At 55.9% G+C, this 17,664-nt stretch overlaps 1 long non-coding RNA gene across 1 annotated transcript; it reads left to right on the plus strand.

The window, feature by feature from the left end:
- The first annotated feature begins 9,637 nt into the window (after positions 1-9,637).
- Positions 9,638-14,704, plus strand: LOC142908993 (uncharacterized). The gene is made up of 3 exons (XR_012932051.1): positions 9,638-9,682; positions 9,960-10,060; positions 14,621-14,704. It is a non-coding gene; the product is annotated as an uncharacterized LOC142908993 (long non-coding RNA).
- The last annotated feature ends 2,960 nt before the right edge of the window (positions 14,705-17,664 follow it).

Genomic DNA, 17,664 nt, shown 5'->3' on the forward strand with positions numbered 1-17,664 from the left:
CTGTCCTGTGGATGTGTGTACTGTGGTGGCGTAGGCGAACAGAGCATAGGGGAGGTGTTCGTAACAGTCCCGTTGATTCGTGGCCGCCACGCGTTTAAGCTTCCCTGCTAGAGTCTGGTTCATTCTCTCTACCATCCCATTTGTCTGGGGGTGATACGCCGTAGTTCGGTCCTTCTGGATCCCGAACTCCCGGCACAGTGCCTGGAATAGCTCTGCCTCAAACTCACTACCCTGGTCAGTAATGACTCGTTCGGGGATCCCGTGCTTAAGTACGTAGTGTTCCACGATCGCTTGGGCTACTACGAGGGCTGTCTTATCGGGGATGGCTACTGCTACGGGATAGCGTGTGAAGTACTCCACCGCTACGAGAATATATTGGTTGCCCCGGTGGGATCGCGGAAATGGCCCCTGCAGGTCGATCCTGACCAACTAGTTCATCTGGCTGACGTGGAACGGCCTCAGGGATACCTGGTATCGCGCCGGTTTCGGCCCGCATTGCTGACACGCGCGGCAGCCCTGCACCCAGGCAGGCCACGTCTTGTGCCAACTTGGGCCAGAGATACTGGCGGCGCAGGGTTTCACGAGTGCGCCGTTCTCCATCATGGCCCCCGAGCGGGTGGTCGTGCATTAGTCTCAGCAGCTGGGGTCGCACCTGGGCGGGCACGCAGATGCATTCCGGCTGGCCGGCTTCGGTTAGCTCCCATACCACCCCGTTCTGCACGCACAATCGGGCATACAAACCACTCCAGGGCCCCGGTAGGGTGTCCTCTTTCTCCCGTAGGGCCGCCTCCACCGTCGCCAGATCTGGATCCCGAAGCTGGATCCGCCTCAGCTGCTTGTCGTCCAGGCTCGGGAAGGCGCAGCCGACGTCCTCCTGGATCCGATCGGGTGGGGTTGAGCGACCCGTCGGGCCCCGGGGTGTGGGCTCCGTGTCCGCCGAGTGGTCTCTTTGGCACATACTGCACTGCCTCTCACCAGAGAAGGGTTAGTCTCGGTGCGCTCCTGGGGGTCAAACCACCTGCCGACAACGGCCCCCCGTGAAGCACGGGCAAGCTTCCTCCACCCTTGTCTCGGCGCACACCGTGGGCCGCCTCGACAAGGCGTCCGTGTTGGTGCGCGTACGCCCAGCACAGTACTCGATTTGCAGGTTGTACTCCTGCAGCTGCGCCAGCCATCGGGCCATCTGCTGCGACCGAGAAGCCACCCGGCTCCCATCACAGCACTTCCCCCGCCACCCCCCCCCCCCCCACCTAAACACACACACTCAAGTAGGGCCTCATGGGGAGGGAGGGGAGGGGGGCACCTGCCCTCAGTTTTTACCCGAGAGGCCCCCTCGTGGGGGTGCTCCACGGTTTCTCAGGGTCAGGGAATTGGCAGGCACCCCCCCCCCCCCAGGCCAAATGGCACTGCGGCGCCGTGGCTTAACTTAGAATTAAATGACCACGGCGAACCCACTGAGAACCGCAGTGAGGAGATGCCCAAGACACACACGGATCAGCAGACAGGTGGGGAGCGGGGCAGCATGGGTTAAGCGTCTCTACCCATGGTGCACCGCGGGCTAGCGTCTCTACCCATGATGCACCGCGGATTAACGGCCCTACCCATGATGCACCACGGATTAACGGCCTGACCGTGATGCACCGCGGATGGGCGGTGCGGTGGCTTTGAAAGGAGCATAAAAAGGGACGCTTTGGGGAAGCACGGGGCCATTTTCATTTGACTGGAGATCAACAGGAGGGAGGGATCGCGGAGCCGTCACCTGACTGTTACTCGCAGTCAGGTGACGGGGCAGAGAACAGCCAGATTCTGTTTACAGCATCATCTATCCGCGACCTCCATCGCTGCGAGGTCGGACCGTAAGTACGAGGGAGAGAGGTAAGACAAAGGGACGAAATTCGGAGAGAAAATAGAGGGCAGACATGTCCATTAAGTATCAGGCAGTAGCGAGATAGGTTAGACCTGTCCTGCTGGTCCGTACTGACACACACAGTCTAGTTCGATACTCGCGGGGAATAAAACCACTAATAGGATAAAGCTGTCGTGGTCACTGTGAGTGCGAGGAGGGAGACGGAGTGTTTGGTGTTCGCATACCAGTACAAGTGTGTACAGAGTGTTGTGTGTTCGTGCGCATACGCGGCTGTTTGCAGCGAATAAGGGAGTAGAACGTGCTTAGTGCCGGTACCTGTACGATCGTTTACAGTATCGTTCAGCGCGCACGTACCTACACGAATATCTTCGGTGGTGCCCAGCGCTCGCTTTGCGCTCGCGCGCCTGTGTGACGGGGTGGCGGGGTGGCGGGCGCGCACTCGCGCTATTGTCTAATAGTGAATTAAGCGCCTGGCGTGTGCGAATACGCAGCTGTGTAAACAGCCCGTTAAATCGGAGCAAAGTAATCGCGGCGTTTTGTTTTTGCTTAAGCGCGTGGAGTGTGGGTGGGAGGGAATCCCACGGGGGCGCGCCGCGCCTGTTTATTCCCGTGCAGGACGGGGTTTTACTTTGCGAGCGCGCTCACCGCGACACGCTGCCGTTGAAAAGGGTAGCGCATCGCGAGCGTAAAGCGTACGAGCCGCTAATTAAGCTACACAAACGCGGTCGACATCCCAGGCAGAGGTACAGGGGGGCGAGACGTTAGGGATCGGTAGTCTGGACCTGACAGAGCAGCCGGGGGGTAGCGGTATGAGTGGAACGGGGGAGTCTTTGGGCAACGGCCCCGACAATTAAGTGACGGTAGCCCCCACATTTTCCCTCCCCCAGGACCTCACAGAAATGCTCAGAAAATCTGCAAACCTGTTCCTGGGGGTCGGAGATTGGATCACCGTTTTTTTCCCCTAATGATGGTAATAGGTGTGGCGCTGCAGGTTACTTTTTTGATGGCGTTAAATAGGGATTTGTGATCGTGGGCCACTGAGGCAGGCTCCATCTCCTCAGCAACCCGCGACCACCACCCATCCTTGCAGCGCCTCACGGCTCTCCGAACCTCCGAGCGAAGGCTGCGGTAAGCCTCCTCATTCTCTGACGTGGAATTCTGTTGCCAATAACAGTGGGCTTGTCACTGTTTATCAACCATCCTGAACACCTCCTCTGTCAGCCAGGGTCTCTGGGGAGATCTGGACCGCGTACCCAAAGCAGCCATTCCAGCTGCATGAGTCACAGTCCTAAACGTCGCCCATTTACCCTCGACATCAGGAAGACTCGGGGACAATGCCAATCCCTGCCAGACGCGATGATGAAATTCTCACTTGCAACTTTCATCAGATAACTGAGACCAGGCCACTTTAGGTTGGAATGGGGTCCTGGGTGTACACCCACCACCGGAGTGGAAGAATGGTAGGCGCATCTTACAGATGACTAGTCGATGGTCAGAGGGCAGATCAGCTCCACGGTCGGTCCTGGTGTCCGCTGGTCCATCACTATGTAGTCCAGCAGATGCTCTTGCTTGGACCCGGCATGCATACAAGCCCATGGGCTGCACAAAAATCTAGCAGCCTCCTACCGTTGTTATTGAGCTGATCTGGCCCATGCTCTCCAATCACTCCAGACCAGGTGCCAGCATCATGGCCAACTCGGGCATTGAAGTCACCCAACATGATGACTCTATCCCGAGGTGCCGCTTTAGCCAGCACCTGTGACAGGAGGTCATAGAAGGCATATGACTCATCGGCTTTGCCTGCATCCCTCCACGGATGTTCGTCTTCGGTGGGGGCATAAGTAACCACGACCACCACTCCTCACCTCCGGTTGATGGGAAGGCGAGCCCAAAGTAGCCTGGGGCTTACAGCTTCCCACACCTCACCGCCACGCTCCCACGCCCCCTACCTCCTCGCGGTGCCGGACGGGCAACTCTGTCGTGGACAGTGCTGTGGGGGGAGGGCCAATTCCGATTGGCTCCTCCCCTCATGGCGTCTGTGTCCAGCACAGTGGCTTAATGGGGGCTCTGGACGGGTGCGAGGGGCTGGTAACCCCTCCACCTTCAATTAATTACCACTAAACCACGAGTTAAACTGAAATATGTAACTAATAAGCTTGTGCCGGAGGCCCTGGGGGGACAGGCGTCTATGACATCTCCTGGCCAAACCCCAATTGGCGGAGCCAGGAGATTGAATCTCTACCCTCGGGGCTCCTCCAAAAACAAGGAAAAGCCACTACGGATGGCCACGTGGAATGTTCGACCACTCACTGCGGAGAAGAGCTGCCACTCCTCTGTCGGGAGCTGAACCGGTACCGCCTGGATCTCTGTGGCATTCAGGAGGTCTGGTGGACCGGTTCTGGCTCCTGCCACCATGAGGGGTGGACAGTTCTCTACTCAGGGCAGCAGACTGCCAAACAACAGGGTGTGGCTCTTCTAAGGCCCCCCACACACACACAGACAAAGACAAAGATCCCCCAAATAGCCTGTAACAAACTGTAGGGGCAAGTGCTGTTAGCGAGCACCTATGAAGGCCGGAACGGTACACGAGGGGGTGGGTGGCCAGCACCACGCCCGACCGCCTTTGTCTCCCTAGTGGCGATGTTTACACACTGCACCAGGTACTCATTTGAGGCTTAGTCGACCTAGGGGAGGCCCGGGACCGGTTCAGATAATCGTCACTGGTGTTGGCCGTAAGCGGGAATCGAACCCGGGTCGCCAGGTTCATAGCACAGCGCGCTAACCGCTACACTATCGCTCCCCACACACAGACACACACGCACACACACACACAGGGCATACACAGACACCCACACACACAGACACACACACAGATACACGCACAAACACCCACACACGCGTGTGCTCTTCTTCAAAGATTCTGTGAAGAATAATAGGAGCATTAAAAGCGGAGTCAAATGTTCAAACCGTCAAACGTTACAGAGTGGTGGTGTGTGTGTGTGCGTGCGTGTGAAACAAAAGCTGTCCACCTACCCCCCCCCCCCCCTCGTGTGCCGTTCCAACCTTCATAGGTGCTTGTCGCTAACAGCATTTGCCCCTACAGTCTGTTACATGTTACACGGGGGACCTTTGTCTATCTACATGTGGGGGAGTGATGGCGCAGTGGTTAGCGCACTTAGCCACGATCCCAGGCAACCGGAGTTCGATTTCGCCAACATCGGTGACGAATTATCTGCACCGATCCTGGGTCCTCCCTTAGATAGACTCAGCCTCAAATGAGTACCTGGTGCGGTGTCTTAAACATCACCACTGGGGAGACAAAGGCGGCCGGGCGTGGTGTTGGCCACCCAACCGGCTCGTGTGCAGGGGCCGACCTTCATAGGTGCTCTCTAACAGCACTTGCCCCGGCAGTCTGTTGCAGGCTACACGGGGGATCTTGGTATTTTGTCTTGAAAGCACAAAGAATGTGTATATGTCTGTGAGCAGAGTGGAGGATCGAGGTTTAGCAACTGGAGGGTTGGTAGGAGGAGGTAGTGATGGGTGGGACACGTAAAAATAACTCGATTGGACGCGCAAGATGACATCATGTCACCTGGGGATTAACGGGCTTTGAGAAGATAAGAGGGGAGGGAGAGAGCAAATTGAGTTCAGAGTTCACCTGGAGCCGCGCTGAATCCCAGCCGCCCTCAGCGTCCGCCTGACGCCCATTGGGTGCAGCTGCGAACCATCGCCCAGGCAGAGTCTTCGCTGCCCACCGTCCTCCACAACTTCCACCGCGCGAGGTGAGTGATCGTTCAGTTGGTCAATTTCATCATTTGGCGTGACCCCGGGGTCCCGCAAAAATCAGGTCAATAATTATAATTTTTCAGTCCGCCCTCCGGTCAGCCATCGATCCTCAGCTTCTATGCCAAGGCGAGCCCGCGCCCGCAGTGAATTTAACGTGTTTATGTAATTTTTCAACTTTTTACGAAACTTAGTGCCCCGAGTAGCTCTCAACGAGGCCAATCGATTGACCACTAGTTTTGTTGTCGGTAAGGCAAGACTCGTGTCGCTACATGGTTTTTCCCACCCTGGGGCAGTGATGAGACCCCCGGGGTCCCGCCAATTGCTTCAATTCAGCCCTGTTTGCCGTTAGCCCTAGCCTGAGAATAGTCGCACATCGCGAAGGGTGGGAAATAAGAGGCTAGGCGAGATCCGTGGAGTGTTCGCTGGGGGGGGGGGGGGGGGGGGCATAAACAGGGGTTCACTATTCACGCCGGGAATAAAACCTTGGTACTAGATTGATGGTCGACGCGTTGTGCGTGTGTGTGTGAAGAGTGGTGGAACAGCGATTGGCACACTGCCATGTGTGGGTGATATAAATTAGTGGGTTTGGTTTGGCCATGTTTGTTGTAGTACGGAGTTAGAATGATGGGATTTTTGCACACAGCGTTGGTGTACGGTGCTTTTTCAGGATTTTTTTTCCAGGATTTTCTGTTTGCACAAAGTCACAAAGTCACTTTAAGATGTTTTCTTGTTCGCGTTTTTGTTTTTTGTTTGTTGCGGTTGCACCCGATTCAAGAGCCGAATGGCTCACAGGGCTATACACCAAATAAATGAAACTGAAACTGGGTGGTTATCCCGAGAGCGCAAACTAATGAGTATCCGTACAGCTGCGGAGTTTCTGCGGCTGCCAGCGAGTTAATAAATAACCACTCGAGGCCGGTCGCTGTGCTGACACAAGGGCTAAGCAGCTGGGGGGGGGGGCATCCCGCCCTCTCACGGGGAGCAGGGCGTCAGCCCCCACGAGAGCATAAACGTTGTGACGTTTACTAAGTGTTCCTGCTACATGTTTTTTTTCAGCTGTGGATTAACTTTCGAAAATGTGTGAAATCTGGATGCAAAAGTAACTGGCAATTCTTGAGAATATTTTTTTGTTTGTTAATCGAGAAATCTGGAGATAGTATGGCAAAGAGAAATCTGCAGGAAATCGGAGAGCTTTGGTAAGAAAAAGAATATTGGGAAATCTAGAGACTATATCTGAAATGTCTTGGATACAGTCTGCGAAACTCCTGAGAAATCTGGAGAGTCAAACAAAATCCCGAGATATCCGAAGAAAAAAATGGCTTCGAAAAATGCAGAGACATCTGTAGAAGGATCACACTCGTCCAAGACGTCCTTCCCCACTTCCCGTGACTGCAGCCTCAAGGTGCACATGGCCTGGCACAAGCGTCGTGGTGACGTCACCGCCACTTAGTGGCGAATGGCGGTTGTTGTGTGTCTACGTGTGTGTGTCTACGTGTGTGTGTGCACACGTGTGTGTGTGTACACGCGTGCGTGTGTACACGCGTGTATGTTTACACGTGTGTGTGTACACCTGTGTGTGTACACGTGTGTGTACACGCGTGTGTGTACATGTGTGTGTGTGTACACGCGTGTGTGTGTACACGTGTGTGTACACGCGTGCGTATGTGTACACGTGTGTGTGTACACGCGTGTGTGTACACGTGTGTGTGTGTACACGCGTGTGTGTGTACACGTGTGTGTGTGTACACGTGTGTGTGTGTATATAACTCCATCAAAAAAGTAACCTGCAGTGCCACACCTATTACCATCATTAGGGGAAAAAATGGTGATCCAATCTCCGACCCCCAGGAACAGGTTTGCAGATTTTCTGAGCATTTCTGTGAGGTCCTGGGGGAGGGAAAATCCCTCAGCCAGGAAAACATCGTGGCACAAAGTGAGGATGACCCTGCTGAGGCTGCGGTGCCTCAAATATTGGAAGAAGTCACCCCCTGTGAGTGGCTGGCTGAGGTGCCATCTGTTGAGGAAGTACTGAAGGCGATCCGGAGTCTGAGACCAGGAAAGGCAGCGGGCAGAGATGATCTCCCAAGCGAAATGCTGAGGGAGGGTGGCGTTTGTGCACAGACTGTCCTATATGACATCATAACAACGGTCTGGACCACTGGACGGGTTCCGCAGGATTGGAAAGATGTCCTGGTGGTTCCCCTCTTTAAGAAGGGGAACCGCACAGACTGTAACAACTACAGGGGCATCTCACTCCTCAGTGTGCCGGGAAAGGTCCTGGCAAGGATTATTCAGCATCGCCTTGCCAGGCACGCTGAGGAGAGGCTTGCGGAGCCGCAATGCGGTTTCAGGAAAGGGCGGTCCTGCACAGATGCCATATTTTCTGTCCGTCTGCTACAGCAGAGGTGTAGGGAATTCCAACAAGACCTACATCTCTGCTTTATTGACCTGGTCAAGGCCTATGATACCATCAGTAGGCCTGGGCTCTGGGTCGTTCTTCGTGCTTTTGGAGTACCTGACCCTCTGCTCACGATCATTAAGGACCTTCATGATGGTGAGCGGGCCCGGGTAAAACTACGTGGCCGGGAGTCAGAGCCATTCCCTGTACACCTTGGGGTGCGACAGGGATGTCCTCTGGCTCCCACATTATTTAGCATCTATTTTGACCACGTAGTTCGTGAAGCCTTCAATAGCTGTACCGGGAGAATCTCCATATGGTACAGATATAATGGGAGGCTGATCGATGCCCGGGTGCGGTCAAGGGATGGCTCCCTATTGCTCAACCACAGACTCACACAGAGACCCACAGACTCACAGAGACCCACAGACCAATCACACAGAGACGCATACACTCACACAGAGACTCACAGACTCACACAGACCCACAGACTAATCACACAGAGACCCACAGACTTGCATAAAGACCCACAGACTCACAGAGACCCACAGACTCATCACACAGAGACCCACAGACTCACACAGAGACCCACAGACTCACAGAGACCCACAGACTCATCACACAGAGACGCATAGACTCACACAGAGACCCACAGACTCACACAGACCCACAGACTCATCACACAGAGACCCACAGACTTGCACAAAGACCCACAGACTCACAGAGACCCACAGACTCACACAGAGACCCACAGACTCACAGAGACCCACAGACTCATCACACAGAGACCCACAGACTCACACAGAGACCCACAGACTCACACAGAGACCCACAGACTCACACAGACCCACAGACTCATCACACAGAGACCCACAGACTTGCATAAAGACCCACAGACTCACTGAGACCCACAGACTCACACAGAGACCCACAGACTCACAGAGACCCACAAACTCATCACACAGAGACGCATAGACTCACTCAGAGACCCACAGACTCACACAGACCCACAGACTCATCACACAGAGACCCACAGACTCATCACACAGAGACCCACAGACTTGCATAAAGACCCACAGACTCACAGAGACCCACAGACTCACAGAGACCCACAGACTCATCACACAGAGACCCACAGACTCACTCAGAGACCCACAGACTCACACAGACCCACAGACTCATCACACAGAGACCCACAGACTTGCATAAAGACCCACAGACTCAAAGACACCCACAGACTCACACAGAGACCCACAGACTCACACAGAGATGCACAGACTCACAGAGACCCACAGACTCATCACACAGAGACGCATAGACTCACTCAGAGACCCACAGACTCACACAGACCCACAGACTCATCACACAGAGACCCACAGACTCATCACACAGAGACCCACAGACTTGCATAAAGACCCACAGACTCAAAGACACCCACAGACTCACACAGAGACCCACAGACTCACAGAGACCCACAGACTCATCACACAGAGACGCATAGACTCACATAGAGGAGTCTCGTCCTAACGCAGTGGCTGTGTGGCTGTCGGCACCACAGGACAGCACGGGGATGAAGCTGTGGAAGCAGCGTTGGTTCGTGCTGTCCGACTTCTGCCTGTTCTACTACAAAGGTGAGTGGTGCACTCTGACCCCTGACCTCTCAACCCGAGCCCTTACCACCTCGTTATCCCGGTTACTTGTGACGTGCCGGGAGCCGAGTCGCCACGAGTGGGCGGGCCCGGTCGCTCCGCCGTCGTGCCGTCGCTGGGGCCTCGATGTCCGACGTTCCGCCCCGCGCCACGGGAGCTCCCTGGCAACGGGCTCGCTGTCCCCCCCCCCTGCCCTCCCAACCATGCTGACTCTGCCCCCCCCACCCGCCCCGTGGCCCCCTGCCGTGGGGGAGCGCAGACAACAAGGAGGAGGGTGTCCTGGGCAGCATCTCCCTGCCCAGCTTCCAGGTGAATCCGGTGGAAGCCGACGATAAAATCAACCGCAAGTTCGCCTTCAAGGTACGGTGGACAAGCGAGTGGGCCTAGCGGGCGGGCCTGGCGGGCGGGGCCTAGCGGGCGGGCCTGGCGGTGCGGCGTGTAAACATCGCCACTGGGGAGACGAAGACGGCCGGGCGTGGTGCCAGCCACCCACACCCTCGTCGTGTGCCGGGATGCCCCCTTCCGCTCGCACGCGGGGGGCCCACGGCGCCGGGTCACCGCCGCTCACTCGCGTCACCAACCGTCGCGGTGAAGTACGGTCACCGAGACAACGACCGCGGCACGTGGGGGGTGGCAGTGGGGGGGGGGAGCCTTTCATCCCGCGGCGGATTGACGAACGCCCGCACACTCTCGTTTTTGTGATTGTCATCACAACAATAATATTCACCATCATTTTAAGTGGCCGCTGGTCACGTGTGCTTTGTGTTCTCGGATGCGACATGACGTGAATGTGCAGAGTGCTCGTCGTTGCACGGGGGGGGGGGGGGGGGGGGGGTTTTCGGCTCGCTAACTTTCGACTGCCCGCCCACTAACGGATTTCCCTGCCGCGCGCTCACTAACGCCCTGCTCAGGTGGGCAGGGGTGGGGGCCTCGGGTGGAGGGTGCGGGGGGTGCGACCGCTTGCCCGCTACGCCGCTCACGCCGTCCCCTCGCTCACGTAGAAGGCATGATGCGCGACGTACTAGCGTGTGTGCGCGCGTGTGTGGTATTAACGTGTGCGTGTGTGTGTGGTATTAACCGCAGTAATCACCACGCACCATCTGCTTCGTTCAAAGTGGACGTTGAGAAATTATGGATAGCTCCATCACCCCCACCCCACGCCACACGTCTAGACTGTTCTAACGATCGGCGTTGCGGCTTGCTCACAAAGCGACGCTGCGTCTCGACGCACGTGGTAGTAACGGCACGGCCACCGAGGCGACGTCGGTTTGCCCCCCCCCCCTCCGCGCACTTTCAGAAATTACCTTTCCTGCATGGTCTCCGTGCCGCAGCCAGCTGCTGCAGCTGCTATGCCCCGTACAGCGCGCGAGTTTGAGAAAACGCCGCTGTGCGGTGAGACGGTGCGGGGGGGTCTGGGTGCGATGCGGGGACTGGGTGCGATGCGGGGACTGGGTGCAATGCGGGGACTGGGTGTGATGCGCGTGGCTGCTTGTGCGTGCGTCGCCGTCGTCAATGTGTTCCCCCCCCCCCCCCCCCGTGCCGCGTGACCCCCTGGGAACTCTGGAAACGCCTCTTCCTCCTCTCCGTGCCTCTCTGGGTGTCTTCTCGGCTGGACTGTCGCTCCTTTCACTCCGACCTCGTGAGCCGCTCGCTCGCAAGGCGGCTTCGCTCGCCGGACAAAGGTACGCGCCCGCATGGCTGGGCTCGGGGTCGCGGGGACTTGGGGATGGACGGGGGGGGGGGGGGGTTCTTGCCGCGTTTTGTTTTTAGCCCAAAACAGCTCCTCGGCTTTTCAGATAAAAATTTCCGTGCGGTCGCCATGGGCGTTGGATCTCGGGAGTGGTTCTGGGACGCCTCCTTCCTCGTGGCGTTCTCCGGACACGCCTGAGCGCTTCCGCGGTGGGCTCCTGCTGGCGGATGCCGCTCTCTCTCGTCTCCAAAGGAGTTCAAAAACCGGCGACGATTTTTTTTCAAAAGCGGAAATTATTGACGTTGCCGTACGTCGATTAAAAAAGAAATGAAACCTTTATAAGACGAGGGGGAAAGCCGACGGGAGAAAATACTCGCGTCGAATTTTCTTTTTATAAAACGAGCTGACCTGCACGTCGTCGCACGGGGCTAAAACAATAAAAAATGCAAAGCTACTCGAGAGGAAGCTGTTGGCCAATCAGGTCGGGGGGCAGGGACCCTCCTGAGGAATGGAGTTTCGGAGAATCGCTGGGGTGAGGCTTTCCAGAGCGGTGAAGTATGGCCAAACAACCCCCGTGGCTGACACGGCATGAGGAGGGCTTCATCTGGCAGTGGATTGGCAAAACGAGGAGTTGATAACAATGGCTATTTTAATGGGCTTTCATTGATGAATCGATGACATTAATGAATATTTATTTACGATGTAATTTTCGTGCTCTGGAAAGCCTCATTTGTATGCGAACAAATTCGCACTTTTGTACACGCGTGCGATGTTTGTGTTCGCGCACGCACACGCATTCACGCAAAGTATGTATTTTTTTATCTCATAAGTTAAAGGCCAGACGAATACAACTGCAACAGTGAAGTTACACTTCACCGTTACTTCGAATGCATCAAAGCAATGCAGGCAAAAACGGGAAATACAATCGCGACGGAGTTCACGACGTAAAGTCCGGCCGGGTTATAATGCAGCTGACCAGATTATAATGCAGCTGACTGGGTTATAATGCATCTGACTTGGTTATAACGTAGCTGACTGGGTTATAGTGCAGCTGACTGGGTTATAACGCAGCTGACTGGGTTATAGTGCAGCTGACTGGGTTATAACGCGGGTTATAATGCAGCTGACTGGGTTATAACGTAGCTGACTGGGTTATAATGCAGCTGACTGGGTTATAATGCATCTGACTGGGTTATAATGCAGCTGACTGGGTTATAACGCAGCTGACTGGGTTATAATGCATTTGACTGGGTTATAACGCAGCTGACTGGGTTATAATGCAGCTGGTCGGGTTATAATGCAGTTGACTTGGTTATAATGCAGCTGGACGGGTTATAATGCAGCTGACTGGGTTATAATGCAGATGACTGGGTTATAACGTAGCTGACTGGGTTATAATGCAGCTGACTGGGTTATAACGTAGCTGACTGGGTTATAATGCAGCTGACTGGGTTATAACGTAGCTGACTGGGTTATAATGCAGCTGACTGGGTTATAATGCAGCTGACTGGGTTATAATGCAGCTGACTGGGTTATAATGGAGCTGACTGGGTTATAATGCAGATGACTGGGTTATAACGTAGCTGACTGGGTTATAATGCAGCTGACTGGGTTATAATGCAGCTGACTGGGTTATAATGCAGCTGACTGGGTTATAACGCAGCTGACTGGGTTATAATGCAGCTGACTGGGTTATAACGCAGCTGACTGGGTTATAATGCAGCTGACTGGGTTATAACGCAGCTGACTGGGTTATAATGCAGCTGGTCGGGTTTTAATGCAGCTGACTGAGTTATAATGCAGCTGGTCAGGTTATAATGCAGCTGACTGGGTTATAATGCAGCTGGTCGGGTTATAATGCAGCTGACTGAGTTATAATGCAGCTGAACGGGTTATAACGCAGCTGGCTGGGTTATAATGCAGCTGACTGGGTTATAATGCAGCTGGTCGGGTTATAATGCAGCTGAACGGGTTATAACGTAGCTGACTGGGTTATAGTGCAGCTGACTGGGTTATAACGCAGCTGACTGGGTTATAGTGCAGCTGACTGGGTTATAACGCGGGTTATAATGCAGCTGACTGGGTTATAACGTAGCTGACTGGGTTATAATGCAGCTGACTGGGTTATAATGCATCTGACTGGGTTATAATGCAGCTGACTGGGTTATAACGCAGCTGACTGGGTTATAATGCAGTTGACTGGGTTATAACGCAGCTGACTGGGTTATAATGCAGCTGGTCGGGTTATAATGCAGTTGACTTGGTTATAATGCAGCTGGACGGGTTATAATGCAGCTGACTGGGTTATAATGCAGATGACTGGGTTATAACGTAGCTGACTGGGTTATAATGCAGCTGACTGGGTTATAACGTAGCTGACTGGGTTATAACGTAGCTGACTGGGTTATAATGCAGCTGACCGGGTTATAACGTAGCTGACTGGGTTATAATGCAGCTGACTGGGTTATAACGTAGCTGACTGGGTTATAATGCAGCTGACTGGGTTATAATGCAGCTGACTGCGTTATAATGCAGCTGACTGGGTTATAATGCAGCTGACTGGGTTATAATGCAGATGACTGGGTTATAACGTAGCTGACTGGGTTATAATGCAGCTGACTGGGTTATAATGCAGCTGACTGGGTTATAATGCAGCTGACTGGGTTATAACGCAGCTGACTGGGTTATAATGCAGCTGACTGGGTTATAACGCAGCTGACTGGGTTATAATGCAGCTGACTGGGTTATAACGCAGCTGACTGGGTTATAATGCAGCTGGTCGGGTTATAATGCAGCTGACTGAGTTATAATGCAGCTGGTCGGGTTATAATGCAGCTGACTGGGTTATAATGCAGCTGGTCGGGTTATAATGCAGCTGACTGGGTTATAGTGCAGCTGACTGGGTTATAATGCAGCTGACTGAGTTATAATGCAGCTGAACGGGTTATAACGCAGCTGGCTGGGTTATAATGCAGCTGACTGGGTTATAATGCAGCTGGTCGGGTTATAATGCAGCTGAACGGGTTATAACGCAGCTGGCTGGGTTATAATGCAGCTGGCTGGGTTATAATGCAGCTGACCTGCGTGCGTGCCTGCCTACCTGCGTGCGTGCGTGCCCACCTCCTCTATTCTCCCCCCCCCCTCCCTCCATAGGCTGGGCCTCCGAGCCAGAGGCACGAGAAGCCGGCAGGGGGGGGGGGGGGCGCCACTTGACTCGTGTGCCGTGGCAGGCGCGGCACGCTGGCATGCGCACCTACTACTTCGCCGCCGACTCGCTGGAGGAAATGCGCGTGTGGATGAAGGCGATGGCGCAGGCGTCGCAGCTGCAGATGGAGATCTCGCAGGGGTGAGACGCCTCCTCCCCTCCAACCCCCCCTCGTGCGTTTGCGCGCACGTGCGTGTGCGTTGAACGCAACGTACGTAGCCAGCCGTGCTAATCGGAGGTGCGGGGGAAGGACGTCAAACTACGGGTCTCTGTGGGTCTCTGCGAGTATATGGGTCTCTGTGTGAGTCTATGTATGTATGTTGAACTTCTTTCGCACCGTACGTAGCCTTCCGTGCTAATCGGAGGTGCGCAGGAAGGACAGCAACCTATACACAAAGAGGAGTTCTCAAGAATTTAGTTTGTCAATCTAGATGATGATGATGATGATTTAAAATTGCGTAGCTCCAGCGGCTCCAGCGGCTTCCCAATATCGGATGGTAGCGTGGCACAGGGTGGCGCAGGGTGGCGCAGGGTGGCACAGGGTGTACACCGCCCGGCACGTACACCGCCTGGGAGTTCACAGCGACGTGGCCACAAACGATAGCTCAACGAAGTGGACATTTCTCGCAAGCCATACACTCTAAACCATCGATTTAGGTGACAAACCTTGCTCAATGTCGGTTGGCTGGTGGGTTCAACGCCATATTTATATCAGTTTAACGCGTAGGCTCTTAGGTTGACTCAGTAATCCCCCCCCCCCCCCCACTTTGCGCAAGAGCGCAGAAGTGTGGTCACCACATCTACGCCTCTATATAAGGAACGTAGCAGGTGGAGGACTTCTCCACAAATCTGGCTGTCGCCTGATGAATCTGGTTGTATTTACTGGTGAAACGTCACGGTACTCAGACTGTAAATGTTGTGGCTTGGCTCTCCAACACACAACCGGTGTGCTGTACTAGTACACTACACTATACACTACATTATACACTACACTACATTATACATTACACGACTATACACTACACTATACACTACATTATACACTACATACTAGTGCTGTACTAGTGACGAATTGGCCACGTTCTGTTTACGTGACAACCCTTACTAGTTGGCTGTGCCGGGTGGTTGTGGGTTTTAATGACACAACATCTACACATTTACACGACCTAAACCAAGAAAAAAACCTGGGTTATCGATTCTAAATGTGGAGAAGAATCCACGTGACCCACGGAAGAGAGAGTCGGGATTGAACCCACGACCTCCCGCATACCAAGCGAGGTAGTCAACATCTCCCAGCCACCGCGGCGTCTCACACGATCTGATCCCAACGCCAGCAACGGCGGTGGCGGCGGCGATGGCGGGGGCAACCGCTCACGCGGGCGAGCGGCGGCGGGGGGGGGAGGAGGAGGCGGGGGGGCAGGTGCTCGTCGACGGGCTCCGTGGGGCGCCGGGAGATGTCGCGGCGCCGGCCCGGTGGAGGCCGCCGCGCTCCGACGAAGACGACGAACGGGGGGGCGGCCCCCGTGGCGATGTGGAGATCGTGACGGAGGAGGGGCCGGCTCGCTCGCGGGCCGGCACGGACGACGACGACGACGCTGCGGCGGCAGCCGTGGCCGCGGAGGAGCTCTGGCGGCAGCTGCGCGACGGCGATGGCGAGAGGGGGGCAGCCGCGGAGCGGCGGGACGGCGACGAGAGGTTCGACCCGTCGGCGGGCCCAGGCCGAATGACCGCGGAGGCCGCCGATCGCCCCACCGCCGGCGCCGCGATCTTACGGCCGGAAGCGGCGGCGAAGTCCGGCGTGGTTCTACGTCACCCGAACCAGCAGCAGCAGCAGCAGCAGCCGCAGCAACCGCTGCAGCTGCAGCTGCGCCTGCAGCGGCACAGCATGGACGGGATGGGGCTTGTCGGCAGCAGCAGCAGCCTGTCGGCGCTCAACCAGGACGAGTTTGGCTACGGGGCGGCTGGCGGCGCCGGCGAGGGCCACCGGGCGGCGGCGGCGCTGGAGAGCAGATGCGTGACTCCACGGTGCAGCTGGAGCAGTGGATGATGCGGTCGCTGAAGGAGAAGAACGAGAGAGACCGCTTGAGGTGAGGGAGACGCCGGGGTGCGGTTGGGGGGGGTAGAGGAGGGGTGGGGGGGGGAGCAGCTCAAAGATTGGTGACAGGGAGTGAAGGAGGAGGGGGGGGGTGAAGATGGGAGGTGGAGGGAAGGAGGTGGAGGGGAGGGAGGTGGAGAATGGTTTAGAGACGAGATGGGGGGGATGGCCACGCGTGGCTGTGAACCCTGCGGGCCGCAGCGGTGAGGCGTCGCTGTGAAACCTCGAGCAAGGAACGGGCCCTGACCCCCTCCATCCTCCTCCTCCCCTCTCCCCCCCCCCTCTCCCTCCTCCCCCCCCGTAGCATCGCGTCCACCCAGACGCTGCCCAGGTCCATGCCCAGCTACCGCCAGTCGCTGGTGGTGGTGGGCGCCCCCGGGGGGTGGACGTGGCGGCGGCCGCCCCGGGGGCGCGCCGGCAACGCGCCGCCGAGTTCAGCCACGGCCACGGAGCGCGGGTACGGCTGCCCCCCCCCCCCCCCCACACACACGTATGGCGCTGTCTGTCGGGCTTTCTGTCTATTGGGCTGTCTGTCTATCGGGCTGTCTGTCTATCGGGCTGTCTGTCTATCGGGCTGTCTGTCAGGCTGTCTGTCTATCGGGCTGTCTGTCTTTCGGGCTGTCTAACTGTCTGGCTGTCTGTCAGGCTGTCTGTCTATCGGGCTGTCTGTCTATCGGGCTGTCTGTCTATCGGGCTGTCTGTCAGGCTGTCTGTCTATCGGGCTGTCTGTCTTTCGGGCTGTCTGTCTATCGGGCTGTCTGTCAGGCTGTCTGTCTATCGGGCTGTCTGTCTTTCGGGCTGTCTAACTGTCCGGCTGTCTGTCAGGCTGTCTGTCTATCGGGCTGTCTGTCTTTCGGGCTGTCTAACTGTCTGGCTGTCTGTCAGGCTGTCTGTCTATCGGGCTGTCTGTCTATCGGGCTGTCTGACTGTCTGGCTGTTTTTCCCTACGGTCTCGCAGTGCACGCAGACGCTGG

This window comes from Petromyzon marinus, unplaced genomic scaffold, assembly GCF_048934315.1.
Source record: "Petromyzon marinus isolate PM22_M1 ecotype Great Lakes invasive population unplaced genomic scaffold, UKy_Petmar_22M1.pri1.0 PM_G_Scaffold_11, whole genome shotgun sequence".
Classification (NCBI taxonomy): Eukaryota; Metazoa; Chordata; class Hyperoartia; order Petromyzontiformes; family Petromyzontidae; genus Petromyzon; species Petromyzon marinus.